We start from the raw sequence: 13,797 nt of genomic DNA on the forward strand, positions 1-13,797 counted from the left end.
GTCGTAATTTAATATACATTATTATGGTTATTATTATTATTTGATTGTTGCCGACTTACGTGGTGGGCCTTAATAAAAATGATATTTAAGTTGAACAATGTAATAAACTTTTCATATTAATTCCCTCGGCTAGTCAGTTCACTTTAAAGCAAGAAATCTTTAGTTATTAATTAAAATTGCGGCCCACACACGCGCGAGAGTATTTTTCTTACCTCCGTTAACCATTGTATTGTAGTCAGAGTCCTGGCTCTGGGTCTCGGCTATGGTACTGAAAATAAGAATCTTAAAGCTAAATATTTTCTGCAACGTCGGGCGGCTGTGGAGAAAAATTAATATTATGCTAATAGCGGGCGAGTTTTCAGCTTCCGTTAATTTTTTCATAAGTTAATTCGCCACGTAATGGCGTCGTTGGCTGCATCGGCCGCTGCGATTGTTGAGCTGTAAATTACTTGAATGCAGGTTAATTCAAGGAAGTCGGACATGAAATCGGGATCACCTCTTACAAATTAAAAGTGCACAATAATATTAAATCAGTGTATTATATGCTTAACTCATACAAATATGCTTACATTTGCCAGCACTCGAAAGATGTCCGTCGACACACAATAAAGACAAGAGAAGAAGAAATGAAGACGACTAAAAAATTAACAAAAGAGTGTATCTTGCCACCTCTTTAGATCATTTTGTCATAAATTATTTCTTTGCATTTGAAACTTGGACAGAGAAATTATTATTTTACGGCTACATGAAAAAAAAATCTCTTACAAATTATGAATGTCTTCTTTATAAATAATTTAAAGTCTTTTCGTAATATGGCACTAGGGACGCTATAGCGTCTCAGTGTATTTTGATTATAATTCGTTAGCATTCTTGCGACCTCGTTCTAATACGTCGTGGGAGCAGGCATAATTTATTGCTTCTTGAACACTGAGCAGTAACACACAAAGATAGTGGATGGAAGGATACAAAGAAACAATCAGACTCATGGTTGTGGATCCACTTCATCATTAGAAGACTAAACAAGAGGGAAACATTATGAAAGCAATGCATACGCTGATTTGTATACATTATTTGTATAGATCGGAAGTGCACAGTGCCCGCCTCTGCCCTTTAGTTTCTGTCCACACCCATGAGTCTGATTGTATCCTCGCGTCTACTATAATTAGATTTGAGAGAAACGATAGCTACAGCGTTCGAAGTATTCATAGTATTGTATACGTGTGTGTAAACGTCTTCCAATGCCCACTCAAAGAAGACCAGGATACACAGTCGAGCTAAAGTATTACAAATACTCCTCAGTTTGTGGATGAACTCAGACCTAGGTTGATAATCATTTTGAATATTTGGCAGTACTGTACCCATTGATGTTAAACTTGTTTGCAAATAAATGATTTCCACAGCTACAGGACCACTACTTGTGATACTGCTTAGACAAAATACTTACGCAGTGCTATGAGACGAAAAGATCGACCTGACTTAAACTGTGGCAAGTTTGTTTTACAACTTTCGTACCTGGATAAAGAGCTTTTCCTATTTGAGATATCTGTGAACGTTGCTGCATAAGACGATTTAAGAAGAAACTAAATTCCTTCAGCTACGACAATGTTTAAAGAAATCGTCTTAACGGCACTAAATCGTGGTTTGTGAATCGTTTACTGGCTGTACTGTGCCACATTTCGCTGGTTGCAAGGCAAAAAGCTTACTGACAAAGTTCACACAAGGAAAAGGGGGACGAAATGTGTCCCAGTGGAAGGTCATGTTGTTTTATTTAAATGATTACAAAATCAGCTAAAACGAACAGTGAGGCTGTCAGTATAAGCACATTACTGTTTTCAGAAAGATGTTGCACTGCCCAGGGCCCGTAATGATAAAGGGCCCATTTAGGTCAGGCATATTGTATACAGAAGTGGAATAGAGAGCACTACTAAATTCCACAATCCGCCTGCATTGCTTACACACAGAAATTACTGTTACAGTGTACTATAGGAGCCCAATGAGTAAATTGAATATTTTCCGGTGAAAAAGAGCACTGGCAAACAGTCTTCGCTACATTAGGTTACTTAAACTAGTGTCAATCTGAGCTAGAATTTATGGTCAGCGACTAAGTACAAGGTCAATGAGACGGATGCGGGTTTTGCAACTGTGAAATACTTTCCTAGATTATAGAAGTGAATATTAAATCTGAACTAATAATGAGAAAATTTCGAACTTGGATAGCATACAATAAAAATCGTTCTGTTTATTGCAAAGGAAAAAAATTGATTTTCTAAAACATTCTCTGCCATACACAACTTGAAGCAGGTCACGTCGACCAAATCTTGTGGAAGAACTGACAGCGACGTATAACGGAAGGCAGTGAGATCCCTTGGCTTTTGGTTTGGCCGTATTCGACAGCCATTTCTACGCGCAAGTAAATTATGAAAGGCAGCGCGTTTTTGTTATCAAATAACGTCTTCATCAGTTACTTTAGTTTTAATGTAATCTGCGAGTAATTGCTGATGTTTGATATTAACAAGAAAAGGACTCCGGAGACAGGGAAAGAACCTATTCTTGGGCAACTACTTCTATAATGACCAAAAGGCATTAAATGATCTATAAGCACATGTGTTCCAGCAAAGGTATGAAGAAAATGATGGTAACAATGACGGTAATAATCGAATTATCACTTCACAGTGTATTTTCTCGAACTAAGAAATTTGTTGAATTAGTGAATATTTCAAAATGGCTTTACATCGAGGCTATGATGCCTAGAAGAGTCTTTACATTCTGCTGACATGAGAATAGCACAATCTCCACGTCAGAAGATTGCTTCTACTTAACCATTTAATAGACTCGCATTTTTTCCACCATGACTAATTTTGTAAGCTAAGCACATCATCCGTTACAGCACACTCCTGGGGCTGGGAAATGTGGCCACAATGGTCTGGTGGAACGAACTATCACAGGTGCAATGCGTGGGTTCAGGCATTTACTTTTAAGAGGAACAAACAGATTTACTTTACCTCTGGTAACCTCAAGAGAAAGACGTTATAATCCAGAATCCGCATTAAACACCACGTTCCTTCATTACCAACTGGGCAGAGCCGGTTTACGTTGCGAAATGACATAGGCGGAAGTGATGGTAAACGGAAATACTGTCTCCAGGAAACCTACTAACATTAGCAAATTGTATTTTATTTGATGAAACAATAGCCATTTAAAGGAATAGGGCTCTTATTTTTCTTGTACTTGATTGAACTAGAGACGTTGATAAATTTGGTGCTAAACTCGTATCTCATCTTTCGAGGATCTGAATCATTTCGTTCCTTTTCCCAAGACTGCAATCGTCTTTAGGTCTCCTCCAAAGGTACGTATGTGGGTCCGAATCCTGATCCAGTACAAAAATATTCATAATTTCATCTCAAGTTCTATCAGTGCATACCAGTCTGCTAATGAAAATTAACGTGCATTTTTAATGTCTGTTCATGTATTGTCAACAATCGAAACAGGTGTCGTTATTTCTGGTCAAACACGCACACATCTTACTGTTGGTGAGTAAGCAAGTGTTACTCAAGCTATGTTCGTGGATGATAAAGAAGGACGGTAGGTGTGCGGTTCGATTGTCGCTCAGGCACAAAAATTTGTATCCTTATTTTAGATTCAAACATCTAGCAGCTGGTAAGAAAAACCGATGCGTAACATTTGATTTTACTTAGTTAACAAACCGATTGCATCCTGGCTGCGTATCTCCGTCACAGAACTTCACATCATGCGCGTCATCTTTAAATGCATGAACACTTTGTTCCTTCTGAATGGAGGTATATCGCACATCTTTCGTGGTTAGTTAACAGGGACGAAAGGGTCTTTAAAGGAGTCCCGGTTTATTACAAAAACTGACGTCTTTTTTTTTTCGAGTTTAGATTTGGTTACTGATATTGGCGAAAAGTTCTGTAATTCGTGCCTTTTCATGACTAGTCAGCAATATGATTACATTAGATTGATACTTGTTCCATAGATCATGAATACGACATTTCATAATGATGTAGAACGTGTCATTTTACTGAAAGATTTCTTTACATACCATGATTCAGTCTCTTTGCAACAATTTTTTGCTCTCTCTCACATTCTTTTTTATTTTTATCTCTCTCCCTCACTCTCTCTCTCTTTTCTCTCCCTCTCTCTCTCCCTCTCTCTCTCTCTCACACTCAAACACACACACACGCACACACACACTCACACACACACACACACACACACACACACACACACACACACACACACACAGTCTTTTTTTTATTTGTTTGTTGAGCTCGACTATCGAAGAGGCACGAAAACGTTCGTCAACGATATTCTTAGTTTTGAGTACACGTACGAAAGATATATAAAAACAACTATGAGAGTTACTGATTTATGAATCTCAGTTTTCAGTCAGTCCTGAGTATTATTAGTAACTACGCTCCAGTCCCTAAACCTAGTTACAGTAAATTGAATGAGACGGATTACGTATTCCAGGCCGTAGCAGCCGCGTCTTTGAGACGTCACTTCCCAGCCCATTGTAGGATCACATCCGTTCGTCTTCTTCCTGCTGGTAATGTAACTGAGATTTGACAACAAGGCAAGGTATATTTGGCAATTCTGTGATCGACTAGTTACTTCCTGGTGTGCACGGAATTAAGCCTCAAAGTTCACTTCACTTTTACTGTCATTTCCATTGAATAATCGGAGTTATTATTAACGCTTGAGCTGTAACAAAGGATTGTAAATCCACGGTTTTCAGCCCAGGAAAGTCGTTGCACGTGAAAATCGCATCTAATCTCGTCCTTTAAATAGCGGTTTACCAGTTCTAGCCACTACTGGTCTCGTAAGAGGAGACCTATACGCATGCCTCTTCCCTAGCTCTGTGGAAACGTGCCTACCTGAGAGAAAGCGTCTGTTATGGGTTGCGGTTCCAGTCTTGCCGACGGCAAGGTTTTTATCCCTTCTGTGAAAGAGCTACAAGCAGTCAGATCACACATCGATAAGGAAATCGCAAGATAATACTTTCGGCTCATAGTGCAATGGTGAAAAACTTGCAATGCTGCACAACAGGTGTCGCCTCTTTCCGCTGCTGACAAACAAATTTTGGGTTTCTAGGAATACATAACTTTATTTATGAAATGCCACATTTGCATACTGTTGTGTCTAGACCATACAGCCTAGACACAATGCTGTAGCCGATAGGGCACGCAATGCTAACGCAGACGGGCGTGAAGTCTGGAACATGAGACTTATAAATGAATAAGAAGAAAAGTACGTAGATGCTTGTTACTTACCTTTTAATTAGTCCTTGGAATACATCTCTCTTGAATATTAGTAAGCTATAGGCACTGATACAAATGGCGCCTTACTAGGTGGTCGCCAGTTAACTTAGCAGAGGGCTATTCTACTGTCTATCTCTCGGCAAATGAGAGCAAGGCTTAGCACGTCCAACCGCTAGCTATGTTGTCCGTACAACTGGGGTCGAGGTCTCCTCAGTCTCTCGAGACCTGCCGTGTGGTGGCGCTAGGTTTGCGATCCCACAGTGGCGACACGCGGGTCCGACATGTACTACAGGACCGCGGCCGATTTAAGTTACCACCTAGCAAGTGTGGTGTCTAGCGGTGACACCACATTCCTCCCCCGCAAATCGGCGAACGGTCGTGAGATAAGGCTTCCGCCCGCCGTGGGGAGGACCCCATGTTGACGTATGCGATGAGGTGGGGAGCCTAACAACAGGCGAGGCTGTGCCACCTGCACCCGGCCATTCGGTCCGAGGGGAGCTAGGAAACGCGTGAAAACCTAGTCCAGGGTGCACGTCAACATGCGGTGTATGCGCACGGAATGAGACAGGAGGGGCCGAAGGGTCGACCTCCATTGCGTCGGGGAATCCGACGGGCGAAGACGACATCTGGTCCGGAGCGGGCAAGAGGTCCATGGCGGAGGACGGCTGGTCACGGGAAGCGAGCGGCGGCGCGTGACCCTGGGAGGCGCCGGGCGGTTGCAGCGAAGCGTCCACTGCGGGCGGCGCCGGCGGCGGCTGCGGCGGCGGCGCGACGCCATGAGGCAAAAGGGAAGGCAGCGTCGGTAACACCTGGGGATGAGACGAGCCAGTAGATGGGTCCCCAAGGCGCTGACCGGACGGCTCCGTCGCTGAAAGCAGACGGGGAGCGGCAGAGCCCAGGCGACGACAGAGGCGCAGCTGATTGAGATGCCGACGCACCTCACCAGAGGCCCCCAAAACCAAATACATCGCGCGGCCGAGGCAGCGAAGAATGCGCCCTGCGAGCCAACGCCGTGAACCGCGATAGGTGCGATAATAGACAACGTCGCCAGGAGCAAAAGCAGGAGCCTGCCGCTGCACAGGAACCTGATGTGGCGGCTGCAGCAAAGACATCAAGGTGCGATGAGAACGACCATGGAGCAATTCAGCCGCCGAGCGACCATCGTGGGGCTGAGAGCGATACGAAGACAAAAAGAGCAACAAAGCGTCCTCCCGAGAATGCGACTCTTTCAATTTCAACATCTGTGACTTGAAAGTCCGGACCAATCGTTCAGCGGCACCGTTTGACTGAGGCGAAAACGGCGCGGATGTCAGATGTTGAATACCATTGGCCTCGCAGAAGGACTGAAATTCTGCGGACATGAATTGTGGGCCATTGTCGGAAACAATAGTCTGCGGAAGACCTTCAATGCAAAAGATAGCAGACAAGGCTTGGATTGTGGCAGAAGACGTCGTGGAAGACATCCGGACAACAAAAGGAAAATTACTGAAAGCATCGACCACAACCAACCATCGAGCATTCCAAAATGGACCAGCAAAATCGATGTGCAAGCGTTGCCAAGGGGAAGTGGCTTTCGGCCAGGCAAAGAATTGCCGCGGCGGTGCGGATTGCTGTTCGGCACACGCCACGCAAGAGGAGCACATATTCGTAATCGCAGCATCGATTCCGAACCAAGTACAGTGCTCACGAGCAAGTTGTTTCGTACGCACTATACCCCAATGTCCTTGGTGAAGAAGCTTTAAGACAGAGGACTGTAACGAACGTGGGACCACGACTCTGGATTGATCATTATCGGAACGCAACAACAAAACACCACGTCGTACAAAAAGTCTCTCCTTGTGAGCAAAAAAGCGGCGAAGCAAAGGATCCTCGATCCGTGACTTTGACAAGGGCCATTGCGTAGCAACAAAACGCAAAACAGTAGCAAGGACAGGGTCAGCAGCTGTGGCTGTAGCTACACGACGAAAATCAATCGGAAACGATTCGACCACGTCATCGGTTTCCGAATCAATGAACATGCAAGCAAGTTCGGAAGAATCGAATGCTTTATCCTCAGCAACAGGCAAACGGGACAACGCATCAGCGTTTCCGTGCTTAGCAGTGGACCGATACAAGATATCGTAGCGGTACTGCGAGAGAAAAAGAGACCAGCGAATGAATTTCTGCGCTGTACGTGGAGGTACAGGCTTGTTCGGATGAAAAAGCGATGTCAAAGGTTTGTGGTCCGTGATGATTGTAAAGTGACGACCATACAAGAAATCATGAAACTTTGTAACACCAAACACGAGAGCTAAAGCTTCTTTCTCAATCTGGGAATAATTTCTTTGCGCAGATGAGAGCAATTTGGACGCAAAGGCAATAGGGCGATCCTGCGAACCATCTTTGTGCGCAAGCACAGCACCGATCCCGAAATCCGAGGCATCTACCATCAACAAAAGAGGTTTTCGGGGATCGAATGGCGTAAGGCACGTATTTGAAAGTAACGCCGATTTCAACTGGCGAAAGGCGCGGTCGCATTCCGTCGTCCAGACGAACGGAACACCTTTACGGCGTAAACGATGAAGCGGAGCTGAAATGGAAGAAGCATTGCGCAAAAATTTATTATAATAATTTATTTTACCCAACACACTCTGTAGCTGTTTCAAGTTCTGCGGCGCAGGTAAATCCTGTATGGCACGGAGGTGCTCTGGACTCGGATGTATACCTTGGGCATTTATGACATGCCCCAGGTAGGGTAAGTCCCGAGCAAAAAACACACATTTGTCCTTCCTCAAGCGAACACCATTCTGACGCAAGACCTGAAATAATGTTCGGAGATTTTGCAAATGTTCGGCTTCTGTCTTTCCTGAGATCACAATATCGTCCAGATAGTTCCAGCAGTAGGGACCGACGCACACACAGTTTGTAAATATTGCTGAAACAAAGCAGTTCCAAATGCGCTTCATAGTTCTTAGCGCAACCAAGGCCCGGTGCAAAAATGTCTGCAAATTCTTCACAAAGACTAGAAACACTGGCGGAAGGCACAGTCTGATTCACTGATAGGACCTGATTTACTATAGACATATTAAACAATTGAAATAAATCTAAACCAAACAAGTTCACTGCAGAAGTAGAACGAAGAACGTAAAATGATACAAGTTTTGTCTGTCCCATGTATGTGGCAAGAAGGCTGCACTGTCCTAACACAGGTATATGCTGTCCAGAGTAACTATGTAACTTAACATTTGCGGCACGCAATGGCGGTTTGCCCAGTTGTTTGTACGTGTCGTGATTGAGCAATGAAACTGCAGCTCCGGTATCGAGCTGGAATGGTATCACTTTGCCTTCAAAGTCTAAGTCCACAAAAAGTTTATTGTCCTGCTGACGACAAGAGCGACTGTCACGTGCAATTTGAACTGATACAGGTACAGAAGCACTTGCGACTTCACAGGATTTTCGGCGACGTCGACGCACACTGTTTGTGGGACGAACACAGTCACCGTTAGCTAAAGTGTCACTGGACGGGTGGGAATGAACTACATGAATGTCCATGGGCGAAGGTCCACGAGCCTGATTGTCCTGGGTTCGCTTCCGGCGCGAAGCAAAGGGCCTGGAATTATTGTGATTGTCTGATCTAAGCTTTTTCTGGCAAACACTTTGAACATGTCCTTTCTTTTGACAGTAAAAGCAAATAGCTTGGCGTGACGGGCAATTTTCACGCGAATGTCTAGTGGCACACCGCGGGCATGATTTCACTGCAGTTGCTTGCTTACGCGGCGCACGTGTTTGCAAGGTAGGCTGCCGCTGCGGTAACGGGCGCGAGGGCTGCTTAGCGTCCCGTGCAGCGGGCCCGGCGGGCCGGTGAATGTGACACACTACTGGCGAAGTTTCAAATGAGTCCTGAGCAAAGTCAAGTGTGTCTTGCCTATCCAATATGTCTATCACTTGTTGAAGGGAGGGATTAACGAGTTTCAAAATCTGTTCCCTTATGCGAACATCAGAAACGTTCTGTGCTATTGCATCACGCACCATTGTATCTGAATAAGGAAGTCCACAGTCACATTCAAATGCACACTCCCTAGTAAGTCCTTGCAAAGTTGCAACCCACTCCCTATTAGTCTGACCGGCCGTACGTTTTTTACGAAAGAACGTATACCGTTTTGCAACTACATTAACTGTTTCTTTGAAATAGGCATCTAAAGCAGACAAAATTTCTTCGTAGGACAGAGTTGCTACGTCGCGTCGGGGAAACAACTTCACTATCACACGGTAGGTGCACACACCGACACAAGAAAGCAAAAACGGCTGCCGCTCATTACCTTGAATTCTGTAGGCGGCGAGATGAAAGCTGAACTGGCGGGACCATTCCGGCCAGGACTCCAAGGAGGAGTCAAAATGACGGAAGGGCGGTGCAATGGCGTGTTGTGGCTGCGGTAGCGATGAAGCGGCGGCCGCCGCATCGTGTTGCAGCACACGTTGACCCTGGACGAGCTGTCCCAGGGCATCCAATAACGCCTGCGACTGCTGATTCTGCAAGCGAAAAAATTCGGACAGTACATCCGGAGATTGTGGCGAAGCCATGACACAAACGAATTAATACAAACTCTTTTTCTCGTCGCCAATAATGTTGTGTCTAGACCATACAGCCTAGACACAATGCTGTAGCCGATAGGGCACGCAATGCTAACGCAGACGGGCGTGAAGTCTGGAACATGAGACTTATAAATGAATAAGAAGAAAAGTACGTAGATGCTTGTTACTTAACTTTTAATTAGTCCTTGGAATACATCTCTCTTGAATATTAGTAAGCTATAGGCACTGATACAAATGGCGCCTTGCTAGGTGGTCGCCAGTTAACTTAGCAGAGGGCTATTCTACTGTCTATCTCTCGGCAAATGAGAGCAAGGCTTAGCACGTCCAATCGCTAGCTATGTTGTCCGTACAACTGGGGACGAGGTCTCCTCAGTCTCTCGAGACCTGCCGTGTGGTGGCGCTAGGTTTGCGATCCCACAGTGGCGACACGCGGGTCCGACATGTACTACAGGACCGCGGCCGATTTAAGTTACCACCTAGCAAGTGTGGTGTCTAGCGGTGACACCACACATACCACTTGATTAAGACACAGCATACCAACCAAACACAGCGCCATTCGAAATCTAAGTGATTAGTATTTTACTAATTCGTGCCGATAGAGGCACGCTTGTGTACAGATACTCAGTTTTATTGAAACAGACTTTCGTCGTAAGGTTATCGTGGGTAGCTTTATTTCATTTCTTATAATACAGTGCACAATTTTCGTACTGTTTCTTTTAGTGTTGTTAAAACATTAGTTAACATGGGAGAGATATTAATCATCAACGATATATGCGAATTCTCTGATGTTATCTGTAACAGTCTGATAATGCACATGCAGTTCATTGATTACATGCATGTAGAAAACTTGTTCTGAGTTAAAGCTGTCAAACAAGGTTTTATGAAGAATAAACTCCCCCTGCCACACGACAGCTAATGTGGAAAATACTTTTCTGACGTATTTTGGCACGAAGCGCTCTCCCCACACATAATACAAAAGTTTCGAGTTGCATCTTCAGCCTGGCCATGTATTAAACCTGAAAAGAAGAAAATATCGCAAAAGTTAGCTCTTTTTCTACATGCGACTATTTTGGGTTGCGAAGTGAAGCGAATTATGTGCAAAGTTCCATTAGAACGATAACTTCAGCAGACAGCAGTATGGCGTTTTAAAAAATGTAGCAATGAATGTACCCACACTCGCGATGCCTTATCAGCAGTGCGCGACGCTTACCGTTATGCTACTAGCTGACACATAGCTACAACAGCTCCAGAACTCAACAACAATTCCTTCAGAACTTGCGCATTGCATAGTGCAGTGAGATAATGCATATGGCCGGATCTAGACTTCTGAGAGACAGACAGATACAGCTTTTCTTTTGCACTGCACGATGTTATTAACAAACGGATAGCGAAATAGAGTCCTTCCGGTCGAAAGGAACACTTCCTGTTTTAATATCTGCATCCTACACTGTTGGCAGTTCTGTGTAGGTGTCAGTTACGCGATTTTATTGCGGTGATTACAGAATAGAGTCGAATGTATGCACTGGGTAGCCGAGGCAGCTAGTTCATGGCGATTCGGTCAACAAAGTAAATGAATGTACTGAACATGCTGCAAACCACTACAGGGAGTATGTGTGTCAGAATTCTCATCCAGTGTGGCGCATCCGTGTTGTGATAGGAAAATGAGTGGTAGAGAAGAGAACCTGGTGGACTCTTGGATTGATGGCAGGTTCATATACTTATGGTCTGGCCTCGATTCCAACTTCTGCAGATGATTTTTGATAAGGAGAAGCAGATTCTGTTCTCTTCTTGATACGGCAAGTGAAGAAGGTATAATGGCATTGTGGTCTGACATTCATGTTAAACATGATATTCCTTCTATACCAAGTAGACGCTAGGTTGAACCACAATAAAGTCAGGAGTCCCGACACGTAGAAACTCTATCAACACTACCCTTTCTTATAGTAGTTATTTATTTCTAGTGACGAAACAAACGCTATGTAGGGTCACAGGACACTTATTCCATCTTTTATTTGAGCTTCTGAAAGTCGATAAAATTGGTTCTGATCTGGGAATGCAACTCAGACCGCCCTTAACGCGGAATTTGATCCCTTCGTGACAATACAGCTCGACTGCAATTTGTTGTTTGTTCAAAACTGCAGATTCCTCAACATCTCCACATATTCTGTGTGAAAGGGTTCGAATCCTGGCCCGGCACTAAAGCTTTCATTATGCATTATCAAGCTCTAGCATGAGAACACCTATCTGCTGGTGGGTAATAATTTTGATTTTTAATGTATTTTCATTCGTTGTCAACACTAACGGTATCTGACGTTTTTGAGTCCCAGTGAGACACAGAACTGTTTGCGAAATCATTGTAAATTCGAGGATGTTATTCCGAGCTGCTGGTGGAGAAAAATTCGGTAGCTGACGTCTCTTTGTGTGCAGTCAACAACGATATGTCTGGGGCTCGATTCCCAGTCAGCACTGAACTCTTCGTCATATTATTTCTAGTTCAAACATGCTCACATGTCGCTGCTGGTGTAACGAACCCATTTTTAACGTTCGTTTTCTCTAGAATATAACAGCGATAGGTGCCAGGTTGCAGTCCTGGGAAAGAAAAAATTAATATTTCGTCTCGTCATTTCAGTTAAAACATCTAACTACTGCCGAGAAAATCCAGTATGCCACAGTTGATTGTGCTTCGATGACAATCCAGTTAGGTTCTGGGTTCGAATCCCTGTCCAACACAAAGCTTTACCTCACGGCATTTCAAGTAAGTTACTTGTGAAGAAGCACTGTTTAACATCTCTCGTAGTTCGTTAACAAGGACAATAGATGCTGGGTAGGAATTCGCTTCCGTTAACAATGTTTACGTTATGTAATTTATAGTTGATATTCGCTAACTGATACTGTCTAAAATCTAGGTATATCACTCTCTGTATGCCTAGTCAGGAATGACTGTTAGTTTCCGTCAGTCACGAAGTCTTTGCTTAGTCTGCATGACCTGGGTTTGAATCCATACGCAGAACGAGACGGTTCGTCGTGTCATTTGAAGTTCATACATATTCTCAACTAGCAGCTTGTGAATAACTTAAATTTTTAATGTCATTTTGTGTTGAATAATAAGTATGGTATGTTGTTTTGAAGAGGAAATCATGAATACGACGAACTTACTACGTGGATTACCTATTTGGATTTATAACGAGAGTGGTAACATTTTATGTATGTCATTTATTGTAATAAATGTGAGCTTACAAGACTGAAGAACCGTGTTATCTGTGATAAGATGTTACCTGATATATGTAGTACCTTGGTATTACTTTACATCTTGAGTTATAGCGATACAGAGCAGTGTTTTCTAGTGGTGACTTGTTGGAACCATTTTCAATAGTCAAACGACTGTACCGCGGGGCGATTAGAGGACCTGCTAGACAGCTGCGCTATGTGGGTTACACTCGAATCAGGCGAAATGCAATTCAGGTCGTTCGGATACTTTTGAGCACGACTGTACCGAAAAGCAGTTGCCAGGAAGGTTGTTAGGTTCAAATTTTAAACATCAATACAGTTGCAGAATCTCTCCCGAGGAATAAATCGACGACAATGAGTGGCAATAAGCCTAAATACGTGGATTGTTAGAATGGACTCGTAAATCTGTATCAGTATAGTGCACGGTGAATAATGAACGTGAAAGGACTTACAGAGGCACGGGAGAGACAATTTAACCGGGAAGTTTGCTACTTGAATGGTTGTATTCTTGCGAGTAGGAAGTTGTTTCATTAGCCTGAAGCCCCAGGATGAGTCGTCCCGTAGACTTTTTTTTATTCGAATTCAGTTTTTGAAGTGAGATGGAGAAATTTTTTTATAGAGAAGAACTTTCTATTATGCTGTCCAGATGGAAGCACCAAAGAAGGCGAACTTCGATGAGTTGATTTAGTTTCACGGTAATATCTCCAGTGACATGTTT

This window comes from Schistocerca nitens, chromosome 1, assembly GCF_023898315.1.
Source record: "Schistocerca nitens isolate TAMUIC-IGC-003100 chromosome 1, iqSchNite1.1, whole genome shotgun sequence".
In the NCBI taxonomy this organism is placed as follows: Eukaryota; Metazoa; Arthropoda; class Insecta; order Orthoptera; family Acrididae; genus Schistocerca; species Schistocerca nitens.